The 16,925-nt window shown below is 30.2% G+C and overlaps 1 pseudogene; it reads right to left on the reverse strand.

Moving 5' to 3' along the window:
* Positions 1-2,647: 2,647 nt before the first annotated feature.
* Positions 2,648-11,662, reverse strand: LOC111278505 (cysteine-rich receptor-like protein kinase 10; annotated as a pseudogene).
* Between the last annotated feature and the right edge of the window lie 5,263 nt (positions 11,663-16,925).

Here is a 16,925-nt window from a genome sequence, read left to right on the forward strand (position 1 = left end):
TTTTTCTATTAAGACCTGTCATCAAGACCAATTGCATGGTAGAAAATGGGGAAGGAAATTGTGGCACTTGTTAAGGTTTTGCAGAGGATGGAAAATTAAAAAGAAAAAAAAAATTGAGACAGAAAAAATCCAAATTAAGATGGAAAAACTATGATTTTTTTTTGTTGGTGTGATTTGGTAAGAAAAATTAAAAAGTGGATGGAATTAAAATAATTTTACTAGAATCGGCTCGAAAATCTCAATTTTAAATTTTAATTGTAATTAAAAACAATTAAAATAATTTTTTTACATAGTTTAATTATTTGATAGAGTTAAAAAAAAATAACATTATTTTATCATATACATTTTAAGTAAAAATAAAACAATTCTAAAAGTAAATAAATATTTTATAGATTTATAATATTTGACTCACTCCTTTTTTATTTTCTCTCGTTTATTTTTTTATTTCAAATGTTTTATTTATGAATAAAAATAAAAAATGACAATCTCTCCTATTATTATTATTATAATGATATCAGCTCAACTGCAGCTTAATTAACCTAAAGTTAAAGCTTAAATATTATGAGTTATAAATCCTAACAGGCATTTACTACCGAGCAATTTCTAGGAAAGGACTTTCAAGTGAAGGTCATATATTACAGATTTTCTTACTCAGAGTCTCCTGGCAAAACTATGTAGAAAATATAAATGCAACGAATTAAACGGCCTTAGTATCAATTACTCTCTGACTTTTGCGGTTGAAGTCGACTCCAACACGCAGTTGAATATTATTTTCCTAACAGCAAACAAATGGAAAATTCAAGGGAAAGAAAAAGGAAGAGAAAATCATTGATTCCACGAACAACTTAGGCAAATAAAGAAATGGGCGGTAAACTTTATCAACAATTGGAGTAGTTCCAGGAAGGTACTCTTAGCCCTTTCAATACTTTAAAGTAGGGTGCCAACTCAATCCGTTTACGACGATTTTCAATCCAATCTGATCTTGTACGATCAATTTTTTTTTTTAAATTAAATTTCAGATCAAGTTGAATAATATTAAAAAAAAATTAAATTTGAATTTTAAATAAATTTGATCCGATCTAAATCGATATTATATAAAAATAATTTTTAAATTAATTTTATTTATATATATTTATATAATTATATATTTAAATATTTATATTTAAAAAATAATATTTTATTAATTTCAAATCGAATTAGATCGAATACGATTTATATAATATCGGATCAAATTCAAATTCGTATATTAAAAAAATTCGAATAGAATCGAATTTAAATTGACAGATATAAAATCAAATCGAATTTAGAGTGAACAAAATTCGTTCTGACCTTACCGGTTGCCATCCCTACTTTAAAGCCGGACGATGCACCGGATATCTTGACCTGCCCAAAACAGAAAATTCAATGATTAACGAACCGCACTGGATATCTTTTCTTGGCTGAACTTGTCCATAAATATTAGAAGTCCTAATAATGCTAAAATAACAATTAAAAAAGTCTCTTAAATTTCATAACTTTAATTAAAATAAAATTTTATATTTTTTATTATATTTAAATAAAATTTTAATATTTAATTTCCACTCATAATTTTTTAACATTTAATTTGTATGTAAATAAGTTATTAAACTTTTAATTTATACATAAATAATTCCTTATAATCATTCTTTTATTGAAATTGAAATTTATTTAGATACAAATCAAATTATAAAAATTTATTTGGATATAATAAAAATATAAGAGTTTATTTAAAAATAATGAAATAATTCAAAGAATTTTTTTAATATTTTGGCTTACTAATAATTATGTCTTCATACATACATGTGAGACAATTATTAAAACCTGATAAACTGAAATAGGTGTCGAGCATTATGTATTAAACGGGTGTAAATGTTAGATGGCCTGTTAACAGAACAATCTCATCGATATTGTTGTTACATTTGATATGAACAAAAAGGAATAGAAATTTTGAACATTGAACTTTTATCCTATCAAGGAGAGAAGAATTTAGAGTGGTTAGATGAAATTCATCAAATTTTTTACTCGGCTAAATATATTCAGCGGGCTGAGATTTTAGATATTGTCATGATTTATTGATGAATCTGTTGTAAAAAGACTGATCATCAGGAATAACTCTGACAACAGGAAAATGCAGGTCTTTTTGGTTCCGCAAGAGCAAAGAAGGGTCCACTAGTTCCAGTTCTTTTCCTTCTTTCCATAGTCGCCAGGCCTGCGAATGAATTCACATATATCAAAATTTAGATAGAATACAATATTGCACGGATGGGAAGGACACTTCAATTTTGATGACAAATTACAGGTATACCTACATATGCAAGATGTGTCTGGGCATGTTACGTTTGGTAAAAACCACTATTTTTTTTTTCCGGGAAATTTCAATCTTGACAATGATAGAGATATTTTAATTCCTTGAGTTGGAGTCCCCATGAAACTTCCAGCTGACTTTTACATTTGAATTGTAGACATCTACAACAACCTTGTAAATAGGATGCTTTGGCCTCAAAAATTGCCATATCAAAATGGAGATCAAACCCCATAGGGTTTTCACTTTCTCATTACATATTTACATTTAGATTTCTTTGTTCCTCTGTCCAGTTTGTCCACAGCATCTCATTCATCTAAAGGAGGTTTTTTTTTTTTTTTTCAGTAGTAGTATATAGAATTTTTATGTTTTATTTTTCAAAGTTCTTTAATTTTTTGGTCAAATAAGTATAGTTTAATTTTAATAGTAAATGCCTAAATTAATTCTTTGAATAAAAATAGATACACTTTTGAAAAAAATCAAATACATCTACAGCCAATTTTTTTTCTTTTGTATATTGATATGTGAAGATATCTCCCATTCTCTCGTTGAAAAGGTTGAAGTACATTTTATGGTGTCATTCAGCCAAAAAAGGCTTAATAAGTGTTCAGAAGATAGCATCCTTAGAATAGCGCGATAAAGGAGGATGCAACCACTACTCAATCACCGAGGTGACATATTTGAAATTGTAACCTCATTAACAGAACAGACTCTATCATTTGAAGTGGATTGAATTGGTTCTGCAACAACACGTCCAACAGAAAATGCCGGTTCTGCTGGTACAGGAAGTGCTATGTTCTCGCTTGCCAGCATGACAATCACCGATGACATGGTAGGTCTGTCCGCTGGGTCTTCTTGCACACACAATAGCCCGATATGGATGCATTTAAGAACCTGAACGGCCACACACGACTGAACAAGGAGCGGGTCTATTAGCTCCATTCCTTGACCTTTAGACCATAGTTTCCACGCCTGTAATGTTTCCTAAAATTAGAATGGTACGGCAGTACAGCCATCTATTTTTGAAGACAAAGATAGGATAAAAACATATAAACGTTAGGAGGCTTTCACCACTCTCTGAAAGATGAAAACCATTGTTCCTTTTAATGCTTATTATCTCCAGAAAAAAGGACTCCAAAACTGAAAACATTATATTTGACGGAAAAAGGTCCTTCCATAGCATACTCGGGGGCCATGTATCCTCTATTTCAGTTCAGAGGAATAGATAAAATTAGGTTAGATTATGGAAATATCAAAACCAAGAATTGTTAAGTTTGAACATTATTCTATCATAAAATTGAAGTATGATTACAAATTTTAGATTGTAAAGAACAGCCAAGTTCCTCTGCAGAATAAACCTCAGCAAAGACTGTGATCTGATGTACTGCTTTTCCATTTTACGAGTTCAATGCTAATTCTTTCTTTTCAATAAAATTTTATTTGACACAGATGCAATATTAAGGATCAAAAGAAAACTAATGAAGAACCAAGTTTGGTAAAAAAAAAAAAAAAGAATTGTGAGCCTAGAAGTGCACGGGATGGTGGACTTACTATGTTCCAACTATTCTATTTGTATTTGCTTCATTTTGATTTCCACCAAAAATTCTTGCCATTCCAAAATCTGATATCTTTGGGTTCATTTCGTGATCTAGCAAAACATTGCTAGCCTTAAGATCCCTATGAATCATTCTAAGATGAGTGTTAAGAGTATTTGATGGTCAAAAGGATATAATATTATTTTTCTTTTCAAAGTCTTCAACAGACAACTAAAGGTATCTTTGCCAGACCTAAAATGTCAAGTCCACCTGACATGGTCAATGCCACCTTAACTTGGCTTTATCCTAATTGTCCCTTTATAGTTTCCCTTAGCTTACCTATAAATATTAAGACTCAGGCACCATGAAGGCAGGTTAATATCATTCACTTCTCTCTCTTTTTCCTACTTTTTTGCCAATCTGATCTTTACTAACTTGCACGTCAGAGTACAAAGGCAAAGAACACTCCATGCCTTTGCCTTTAACAGTCTTTCTCTTTTGCATTCACAAAACACTCTCGGGTCGAAGCTCAGCACCAACATTTGATGTGCCTGGTAGAGGTTATCTTGTATTAGCCAAGCATAAAACAATGCCACAAAAAAAAAAAAAAGAACCTAGATGATGCCAATTAAAGCATACCTGACCATGTAAGTATTACCTGACGAAAGAGTTCGGGCCAGAACATTGATAAAAAAGACCCTTCGGTACACAATGATCAAAGAAAAACTATATAAAAGATCCTTTAGCCTACCCTACTTAAGATGTGTTAATGAAGAAGAGATAAAGTATGTCCTGTGAGAAATTCATGAAAGAATATGTGGAAGTTACCTCGAACCTCGGCCTTTGACTTATAAAATGCTATGGCAGGGCTATTACTAGCCCACCATCATGAAGGATGTGATCAAACTGGGGAAGAGATACGACAAGTGTCAAATATTTACCTACATACAACATCTCCCCTCAACCAAGCTCACTCTTATCATTAGCTGTCATTCATGCAGTGGAGAATGAATGTCCTCGGACCATTCACCCCGACCACGTGTCAAAGGAGATTTATCTTAGTGGTAGTAGATTACTTCACAAAATAGTTAGAAGCTGAAGCTCTAGCCCTACCACGAAAGCACAAGTCAAGAAATTCGTGTGGAAAAACATAGTATGTAGATTCGAATTACCTCAATCTGTAATAACGTACAATGGTAAATAATTCTAAAATCCAAGGTTCAGGGAATGGTGCTCAAATCTTCACATTAACCTAAAGTTCACATCAGTTGACCACCCTCAGTCCAACGAGCAGGCCGAAACTGCAAATAAGACAATATTAGAAATTCTAAAAAAAAAGCTCAATGCAACAAAAGGGAAATGGGCCAACTAGTTATCGAGAGTTTTGTGGGCACTTAAATATGACCACAAAAGTACCCTCTGATGAAATCCTTTTTAATTGGCATTTAGAGCAGAGATCGTAATGTCAGTTGAGATTAGCCTACCAAGCTTAAGAGTTGTTTTGGCATAAAAAAAAATAAAGAGGCATTTAAGGCCAACCTCAACCTCACCAAAGAACAAAAAGATATAGCCTTAACACAGATTGTAGCCCATCAGTAAAATGTAGGTAACTATTATAATAAGAGGGTCTGATGTAAACACATTAGAAAGGATGACTTGACACTTAAAAAAGTTGAAACTTCATGGGTAGATGACTTAGGCGGTAAATTGGCCTCGACGTGGGAAAATCCATATATTGTTAAGGAAGTTGTTCACAATATGACCTATAAATTATAGGATCTAAATGGCGACATCATCCTAAAGACGTGAAACACATACAACTTAAAGATTTATTATCAGTGACTTGGTTAAACCAATCTTACACTTACATTATTTTATGAATGGCACTGTCATCTTAAGGATTTGAAATGCAAATCAAGTTTATTACCAGTAGATCGGTTTAAACTGAGCTCAGTCCCCAGGGCAGCCTCCAGCTCGTCTTCTAAGACCTTATCTTCATCTTCATTTTTCGTATCCTCTTCAGGTTAATTTGGATAAGCCTTCGATCTGATATTGTTGATGTCAATATCACAGAGGTTGAGATTGAGAGAGAAGAATTTAAATTATACCTTATTTTTTGCCAGCTAAAAGGCACTAAGTATATTCTTTCTTAAAAACTCTACCTTCACTCAAAGATAGTTATTGAAAGCTTTATATTCCTCTACAGCCTTTACCTTTGGCTCTTTTTTCCTCTTGTTTCGGGCCTCTAACTAGGACCTTAACCTTGTGATTTTGACCTAAACATCATTAAACTTTAGCTCGACCTATTTTTTTATAGATTTGACTGAGGCTTTATCAACCAAGATGGCCTCTAGTTTTATTGTCAACTTGTCTACGTTTTTTATTTTAGCTCGACCTCCTTCTTGTAGGACACATTGAGGCTTGACCTGATGCTGCTCAATGCCTCTAAGCTCTTTTTATGCTTTTCAGCAAAGGTAGCCATATCTTTTTCAACCTTCAGCATATGTCCCATAATAAGATAAGCATGGTAAAGGGCCTAGCTACTGTTATCTATAAGCTAAGGTGAAAACTTCTTTTGGGTTGCACGAAAAAACATTAGACTTAAAAAAATAAAAACAATAACAATAACAATAACAAGAAATCGAGCTGAGGTCAAGAGATACTTACAAAGAGAAAGAATCATGACCTTGTAGAACCTCATAGCTACATTGAGGTTGGAGATGGAGTCATTCGTCAGAGTAAACTCCAACCCCATGAATATTCTCCCTAAGCTAGCCTTAGCACCCTATCTTTAGGGTTCTCAAAAGCAAATGAAGAGGTCTCTACCATGAGTTTTTGGCTGGAAGTAGTGGTGTCAGCACTGATGTGGAGGACAGGTTTTAACCTGTCTTAGTTTTTTACTTTTAACCTAGGAGAGAGCAAGGCATAGAGGTGCTGACCACTTTATCTCCCCCATTGAATGAGGCTCTGAGCTGGATTTTTTTTGCCCTTTTTAGGCCTCAAAACGTGTTGGTACAGCAAGACATTGAAGTCATCCCTATTGGCCATCTTTATAAAATCAAGCTAACAGTTGGACAAAAAATTAACTTAAAACAAAACCTTACGAGGTTACCTCAAACCTATCCCAATACTTATCTTGTTTATTACTTCACAGGGGTTAGCTTGTGAACATCAATGACGTGCTCCCCTTATGTATAAAATCTAAAATCTTATCCCGACCTAACAAATTAAAGATAGAGAGGGCCATCGATACATCCACAAAAAAGCTGGGTGTACTCTTTATTTCAGGTCTCATCTTTGAGCTCATCATTTTAATTTGTCTTGTGCTTTTCAAGGCATAAAAAGAGTAGCTTTTAATTTTTTATTGAGCTTGAACAATCAATGAGAAGTTTTTTATGTGGCTAAGCTGTGATATAAAATCACCTGCTATCATTGGGATATTTTTTAAGAGAAAAAAACTCCTTAAATTGAGGGAGAGAAGAAAGAATATTTAATCATTGACAAAAAATAATAAAAACGACTATGTATCGAATAGAATTCAAGTTGAGTTGAGTGATGGTCAAATTGTAATAATTAAAAATTGAAATGAATAAAGGATGATGTGAAAACCTTAGACTGGCCATGAATGAATCTCAATATACTTAAAGCCAATGTGGCTCTAGTTTATTGGTCATCTGATCTAAAAAGTTCAACATTATTATACTGTACCCTTTTTTAAAAAAAAATGGTACCTAGAGCACAAACGTGATGTGTCGAGCACATGTTAGAATAGTTTTCTGAATTTGCCCTGCCCTTTAGCTCGCTCATCACATCTTTGAAGATTTTGACTAGGTCACACAGAGTATATATAGGGACCTTGATGAGTTCATCTTGCACCATAAGACTCTCTCTCGTCGTCACTTTCTCTGATCGAGGTGCACCCTTTCTTTTGTTGCTCCTCCAAACCCCCCTCGTTAGAAGAATATGACTTTTGGATGAGAGATGGATCTTAAGAAAAAGTAGTGGATGAAAACAGCTCGATCCTGAAAAAAAAAAAAGATGAGGTAGAATCCCTTCACGAAAGAATGAGATATTCAAAAAAATTGATTAAGGAAAGAGTGTAGAAGTGGCAAAAGGTAGAAAAGATCGAACCTCAAAAAGGGAAACAATCAAAAAAAAAAGAAAGGTTGGCCATAGAAGATGAACTGACCTAAGAAACATGAAAGCCATTGGATATTGAAGTTAGAAGTTGATCTGAGCACACGACTCTTTTATGCTCAAAACTCGCTCGCCTTTTACTCGAGCATTCTCTTCATTGTGTCACTGCCCTTCTTCATATATCAAGTTGAATTAATAAGCCATCTTTTCATGGTTGCAGCCCATAATAATATGGGGGAGCGAGTTGTCATCCTACTACTTTCGTTGACCTTTCATTGGCTCTACCCTATAACTCTTAGCCTCTTAAAAATTCGTACTAGAGGATATGGTCAGAAACACATACCAAAGTAAGTGTAGAAAAAACTTTGAAGGCTAAAAAACTATTGAGATCAAAAAGTTTAGGCCAGATGGAGAGCAAAGAAAAAAAAAAGTGAAAAATTGAAGCCCTTTTAGCCCTTTATATAGAAGCATTGTAGACCAAATTGACAACATGTTCCATGCCACATGTCGGAGCATAGGCAGGAATGTGTCTTTTCATTTTTCTACTTTAAATTTTTTCATTCAAACCACCTCTATCTTCATTTAATGCTATCAAACCAGCCTAACTAGACAAACCTCAAGTCAGACCATCTAAACTAGACAACCGTTAGAGGTAAACCGAGAGCTCAATTCACATCCAATGTCAAAAATAGAGGCTCAAATCTAAATTTTTGAAAGAAGATAGAAGTCTCACCATGGCCAGATGAACTCCAGTACTAATCTTGAATCACCTTTGATAATTATCACCTCAACAACCTTTAAACCGATTATGCACTCAATCCAAAACACACGCACAAGATTGGATAATCGTCAGGTCAGACCATGGCTCAAAGTTAGTCATCGTCCAAAACCGACCTTCCCCTACAACGTCGACCTTTGACAAACCATGCAACCAATCTATCCCACACCGAAAATGTCGATAATAAATTTGGTAATCTGATACTCTAACCGCCTGATGGGGTGACAGAATGTTAGGGGCATTTGATGGTCAAAACGATATAGTGGTCTTTTTCCTTATCAAAGCCTTTAGCAGACAACTAGGGATATCTTTGTCATTTGTACCGACCTGATATGTCAAATAACCACCTCAGCTTGGCCCTATCCTAATTGTTCTCTTATGGTCTTCCTCAGCTTACTTATAAATATAAAGACTTGGCACCATGAAGGCAAGTTGATCTTATTCAGTCCTCTTTTTCCTTCCTACTTTCTTGCCGACCTAATCTTTACTGACTTACACATCGGAGTGCAAAGACAGAGAACACCCCCTACTTTTGCCTCTAACCGTTCTTCTTTTTTGCATTCACAGAGACACCTTCAGGTCGAAGCTCAACACCAACAATGAGAATCCTCATATAAATACCTGATGCTTGGCGCAATGCCATTAATAATGCTATGGCGCTTCTGCCAATCTAGTTGCACACCAATGCTTGAATCTGGAAAGAACCACCCAAAAGAATAATAGTAGTTAGTTGATTTTTTACCATATTGCTTGAAGAATCCTGTTAAAAACCAGAATGAAACAAGAATTTTTTGTTTGTGGGTCAAACCAAAGAGGAACACATCAAGGTTTTTATTGGGCATGTATTCATAAACAAGCATTTTTTCGTTTTGCTCCAAGCAGCAGCCGAGGAGTCTCACAAGATTTCTATGTTGTAGCCTGGCAATTAACATGACTTCATTCTTGAACTCAACTAACCCTGCCCAGAAGTTCTAGAGAAGCTTTTAACTGCAATTTCTTTTCCATCTGCTAATTTGCCCTAAAAGAAGGAATTAAAAAGCATCATAAAAGAACTAATTATGTGAAGTTGAAGAGGTGCATCGTATACTAAAAGTATAATACCCCATCACCATAGTTACCTTGTACACAGGGCCAAATCCACCTTCTCCTAGTTTATTTTCACAACAAAATTGTTTTGTTGCTGTTTGTAAAATATCTAACTGAATCGAAGGGAACTCCTTAGATCTCACCCCACTCTCACCTTGAAAATTTTCATTTGAGTAATCATCGCTAACTCTTCCTCTTAATGCAAGTAACTGAACTTGTTGGCTGTTATGATCTATATTCTTTTCAAGAGAAAACAATTAATTGGCATAACAATTGAGTCAAGAAGAAAGTGAAGAGCAAGTAAGATCCAATGCATACCTTGAAAATTTCTCCTTCTCCAAAGGAAAATACCTCCAGAACAGAACAGAGTGACGGCAAAAATCCCGGACAAACTTGCAACAATAGGAATCCACCTTGATTCGCTTTGTTTGCCACCTTCTAAATCTGTTACTACAAAAGAAAGTTATACTTTAGTTAATTTCTAGTGGAATAAATTTCTAATTTTTGTATTCTTCTTGCTGTTTCTATTTTGCAGATATTAATTAATTTGTAATTAGTTTCTGTCGCAGGTATTTTTCCTACTTTCTTTTTTGATGGATGAAAATTTCAGTAATTAAAAATTAGGCAAGCTAAATTCTCCTGCATCTGATGATACTAACCGTTTGAGCCACTTGCTTTGTTTACTGAAGGAAGGCGTGCTTCTGATTCAATTCCAGGATTCTTGATTATCATAGTGTTTGGTGATTGGTCTCGAGGTTTTCCATAAAATGGATATATCTCATACCTGATGTTACAGCTTGGTCGTAAAACTCTCGCACCTTGTTTTCCAGTCGCGAAAGATGGGATTACAGCAATTGATCTACGTGGACAAGTATGCAAAGTAGAATTTTTATGGATATTTGCCCTATAATTTTATAATTCTTTTATATATTTTTTTCCGAATCTAGAGTTTTTATTATTTATAAATATACAAATGGAAAAAAAAAAATTTTCCTATATTTTTTTTACAATTTTTTTATTTATTAAACAGTATTTAATCAATTTCAAACAGAGTTTTTTTTTTTTTAATTTTAAATCAATATTTTCAATACTATTTGGGGTATCAACTTGTCCAGGAACATTAGAAGTATTAATAATTATATATATCTTGGATGCATAGGTGAGACAAAATTTGTTAAAACTTGGGTAAACCGAATTAGGTGTCGAGCATTAATGTATTAAAAGGGCGTAATCGTTGGATGTTTCGTTAACAGAACAGTCTCATCATAAATATTCTTGTTACATTTGATTTGAACAAAAATGGGAAAGAAATTTTGAACAACGCTCCTTCTATCATGAAGTTGATTGTTAGCAAAATCAAGATCGTGTTAAAACCTTCTGGCTTAAAACCTTCACGATTTAGAAATTGATGGATGTCGATAGCGATAACGTTCCAAACACAAAGCTGTAAAAAAAATTTCTTAAAAATGATCAAAATCCATGCTTGATGCAAACTTAACTGAATAAAATTATAAGAAAGCCACAGCAATGCAGTCTCTGCATCTCCCAATCCTTGTTGAGTCTCGATAAAAATAAAGTTTGACATGTGACCATTTCCAGAAGTAATGAGCACGGTCTCTGCCCAAAAACAGAAGCGTATTTAATGCGAGGTTGGGAAAATTCCTTGGTTCGGTAGTTAAACTCTGACTTTGATAAGTTAAGAGTATGGTCATTAATTTGAAACCTAAACTCTGACTTCGTCAAAAGTATGGTAATTAATTCGAAAGCTAAGTCCTCAGGTGTGTCAAAATTTTCATGTAGAAACATGCAGGAAGGTTTCATCTGTTCTCTGCCTAATTTTGTTCTTCAGGAATCAGGGTATAATTCTGCCGCTGACTTGGACATCTCTGTTAGAGAAGTAAAGATTGTTATTAGTTTAAAATATGATGACATCATATTAAATAAAAAAATTTAATTATTGATGAAAAATTAATTTTTTTTAATTTTATTTATATTTTAAATAATTATATTTGAATAAAAATAATTATTATATGACAAACAATAGTAATTATTTGAATATAAATAAATTATTATTTATAAAGAGTATGATTATACAAAATATCATAATCGGTTGAATAAAAATTTATATTTGTTCATTCATTATAAATAGATTTTTTGGTATAATCATTTTCACTACTTTTGATTAGAGAATTTAAAAATTTGTCGTGTTTTAGAAGCGTAATTGCCTTTAAAAAAATATTTTTTACGCCTCAAAGTTAAAATTATGTTTTATTATTTCTCTTCTCAAATTTATTTTTTCTAATAATTTAAAGGTAATTATGAAAAAAATTTTATATTTAGTACTTATGGAGATGCAAGAGAAAGAAATTTAGAAATGTATTGGTGAAATCCAAAATCTTAAAATAATTATGAACAAAGAAAAATAATTATTTACCGTGATGTCAGGTAAGTTTTCTTTAATTTTTATTCCAAATTACTCTGTCATTAATTCATTGTTTGATTTTGTTACATGAATCCAATTTCATGATTATTTTTTATATTAGTTGGGCTTTTGAAATTTCTTAGTTGTGCATTCCAAAAGTTTCACTAGAATGAATTTTTCAAAATTATAGCTAGTAGTAGTATGAAATTAATAGGGTAAATATATGCATGAAAATTGTCATTGCTTTTGGATTGGATAATAAGCCAAAAGCAAATTCATACATATACTTATAATGTGATTCATTGAAATTGGTTTAGAATAGCCATAAATCAAAATGGGCTCCATATATATATGATAAAAAATTGGATTTAGACATAATAAATTATCTCTTTTGTTCAATATTAATGAGAATTTGGAAAAGAAAATGAGTTTTAAGGAAATTGAGATCATTGATTGGGATTTTTGTTAACAATAGAAGTTAACATATATGGGCTAGAAATGGAGTGTCCTAATAAATTTATTTTTAATTATCTGTGGTTAATTAATACATATATTAATTAAATGCTTGTTTATTATTTTATATTAATTAAATGCTTGTTTATTATTTTATTTTTTATACTTATATTATTTAGTTATGCTTTTAGTTAAATGGAATGTTTATATAGTGGACAATTTGATTAATTAAGCCTTATACTTATTATTAATATAATTTGCTAATAACATGCATTTATTATTTGTTCAAAAGGCACAATTGAAATTTTAATTCTTGACTAAACATGACTTTATGTTTACTCAGACAATCATTAAATAAAAGAATTATGAAAATATAGTTAAATTTATTAAAACCATGAGATAATATTTTAGTTGGAAAAAGCTAGAGAAGTAGTAATATATAGTTATTTTAATATTTTGTCGATATGAGATTTATTTAGAGTATTATTATATATTTTATAGTTTGGGTAATAACTGTATGCATTATTAATATAATGATTATGGCCATGTATGTATCCAAGGTAAAATGCACTTATATTTAACATATCCCTCTTGTGTATAGCATTTGTAAGAGATATCCAAGGGAGATACTATGGAATTATAATAGAAATACAAGGGTCATGTTCAATTGTGCTGCCATAAAAATTTTGGTAATGTCCATAATATAAACCATATATCCATTTTTATATTTATATGTATATCAACTAAAAATGAATATTGAGTTTTTTAAGTCTTTTAATTTAATGAATGAATAACAATCACTCAATGATGTTAAATTCATGGTTCCATGGGTTATCAAATTTCATGGCTTGAATACATGTTTTTGTGAATTTTTGCATACGGTAATAACCGAAACATCCATGAGCCAAGAATTGGACGTGGAGAACATATGCATGGTTTGCCATATATTAAGAAAATGAAAATGGATGATGGTAAGGGTGTCGATGAAAGCTTATAAATGCACCATTAATATATGGACTTGATAATGATGATAGCTTTCAATAACCTCAATCCTTGGAGTTGATTACTAAATGAGTTATCCATGGAGAATAAGGTATGACTCTTAAATGAATAGTGCTTTTGATAAGTTAGAAAATATTTATTTGTATATAATACACAAATAATTTTTTTTTTCAATGGTTTTCGTATGAAAGTGATATTTGATTAATTTTATTTGATAATAATTATAGCTTGTATAAATGATTTACATCTCATGATTTTATTAAAAGTTTTTAGATATGGTAAAAGTATAAAATTATATTCACTTTGAAAGCTACGAGTGATTCAAAGATTTTGTGAATATAAAAAAAAAATAAAATAGCAAGATGAATGCTATTTAATCCATTTGGGTGATGGACATAATTTTGCTCATGATAAAATTATGGCTAATAGTGTTCATGATGAAATATATTCATAAGTTTCCATGATTTGGCATTAAAGTCGCAAAAAGAGAGTTTAGAAAGCATGAGTTTACTAAAACAAAAAGAAAAATTAGGAGTGATTATAGTTGACATCATTTTTATTAATATATACTCTCATAGTGAATTTAAATAAAAGTTTTGAAACTTTTATGAGAAAACAATTAAGATATAGAATATTTGCTAATTATCTTTTACTAAAGGTAGATTTGGAGGCTTTTTATTTAAAAAAAAAAATATAATAGTAAAAAGATAAATGAAATAACAACTTTATTAAGTATATATGATATATTGATAATCAAATGAGACATTTTTTAATAAAAGAATGTATATTTGCACAAGGTAGGGGTGATAAGAATTAAATGATATAAAACTCGTCATCATAGTGTTGTAAGATTTTAATTATAATTTTATGAGTAAATTATACAAACTAATAAGTTTAAATCACTTATTAAAGTAAAATCATAAAAATGTTATTAAAAATCTTAAAAAGACAAAAATGACTTGGTTTATTTACTGAGTTTATTCAATTGCATTAGAAGTATAATTGTATTAAAGATATATAAAAGTGTGCAAATAAAATGGTTGAAATTTATGAGTATAGAATTGTGATTACAACCAATACCACCTATTTCTTAAAATGACAAAAACAAGGCTATAATGTATAGAGCATATAAATGATATGCAAAATGAAAATTTTGACCATATTAGCTTGAAGTGATTATATTTAAGATTCAATCTCAAGTAGGAATAATTACTATAAAAGAAAATTGAATTTCAAGATATTTAGTTAGTAATATTACAAGTAGAATGAATTTAAACGCTTACTATTAGACACCAATAATGAGAATTTAACTTTGAATTAGTAACTTCTAATTATAAAGTTTAACGAGTAAACACAAATTATTGTTATTTGTTTGTTAAGTAATAGTAAAATTCATTTAAATTTTAGAAACTAGTATGATTTATTGCATAAAGATGATAAGTTTTTATACTCTTAATAGAGTTTATTATTTAAATGTTTAAAGTAATGGAGATATAATGAAAACTCTACTTATATAAACATAAAAGTGATGTTATTTCAATAAGAAGAGTTGAAGTCTCTCTTGTAAATGTTTATGAATAGGATAAAACCATAGACATAATAGTACTAAAGTGGTTATAAACCTCTAACAGAATAATAAATAAATATTATGTGTGTTATATCTATAATTTTAACAACTAAAGTTAAGATTTAATCTATGGATCCATCAATTTCATTAGAGTTTTAAGATATATATGTTAATTGAAGATTTAAATCAAGAGATACCTTCTTATATTTATAATATTTATTTGTATAAAATATTAAAGACTAAGCACTAGCATTCTAAGCTAATTGAGCAATTGTTAGTAGTTTAAAATGTGATGCATTTTACATTGGATAAAAAAATTTAATTATTGATGAATAAAATTAATTTTTATACTAATTTTATTCATATTTTAAATAATTATATTTGAATAGAAAAACTATTATATGACAAATAGTCATAACTATTTTAATATAAATAGATTATTATTCATAAAAGTCATGATTATACAAAAAGTTATAACAATTTGAATATAAGTTTAGATCTGTTTATTCATTATAAATTGATATTTTAGTGTAATCATTTTCATTACTTCTAATTCGAGGGTTTGAGGTTTTAATTGCTTTTAAAAAAAAAAAAATTTATGCCTCAATTCCAAAATTATTTTTTTATTATTTTTTTCTCTTATATATTTTTTTAACAGGGATTATGGAGTAATTATGAAGAATTTCACACGTTTTAAGCTTTAATTTTGATTATATGATAAAAGAGGAGATTAACTCAACTAGAAAGATTGTTTATCTTGAAGCAAAAGCTTTGAATTTAAATTTAATTAATAATTTTTTTATTAAAATCATATCGAATGTATAATTTTTAATCATTATTTTTAAATTATTGAATATAATATATTTTATTTAAAAAAATTAAATAATTTATCTATCTCTAAGTTTTTCATATAAAAAAAATTTCTGATTACGTGACTTTAACTATGTGCTCTAATGTCCACTCCTTTGTTAATAAGGATACGTTTTGGGTAGAAGAATTCCCCGAGTGAGTTTCATTTTGATGCAAAATTAAATGATGGAAATAACGTTGTACCTTTCAAAATATTAAATAAAAATTAAGTGGGTTGTTAAGTAGAGATAAGGTACAGAAATTCAAACTTAATACTCTGTAAGATTTAGTCATATTCATACTAATTTTGGCGAATTTTCAAGATAAAGTTGTCTTTTTTTCTTTTTTAGAAAAAAAACACATATGTAATTGTCTGAAATGGGCAAGTGGGAAATGTGGACGGTCAAATCAATCAGGCAATGACGGCGATTGGTAAAGATGCAAGAACTTTGCTGTGGTGTAACCACTCTTCTCAGTCGCAATCAAAAGCCATATTATTAATTTGTAGTCTCTCGGAAGATTATTCTTGACCAAGTCCCCCATAGATTTTACCGTTTTTTTTTATCGTAATTTTAATTGATTTAAATATCAATTTTAATAAAATTAAATTAATATAAAATTTTTATTATAATTTTTTATTATAATTATAATAAATTTTTAATAGTATTTATAGTAAATTTTATTATTATTTTTAATTTCATTATAACTGTTAATAAAAATTTTATATTAATTTAATTTTATTAAAATTAATATTTTAATTCAATTATAAATACGAT

Source organism: Durio zibethinus, chromosome 8, assembly GCF_047325235.1.
Source record: "Durio zibethinus cultivar Kanyao isolate XHJ-2024 chromosome 8, ASM4732523v1, whole genome shotgun sequence".
Classification (NCBI taxonomy): Eukaryota; Viridiplantae; Streptophyta; class Magnoliopsida; order Malvales; family Malvaceae; genus Durio; species Durio zibethinus.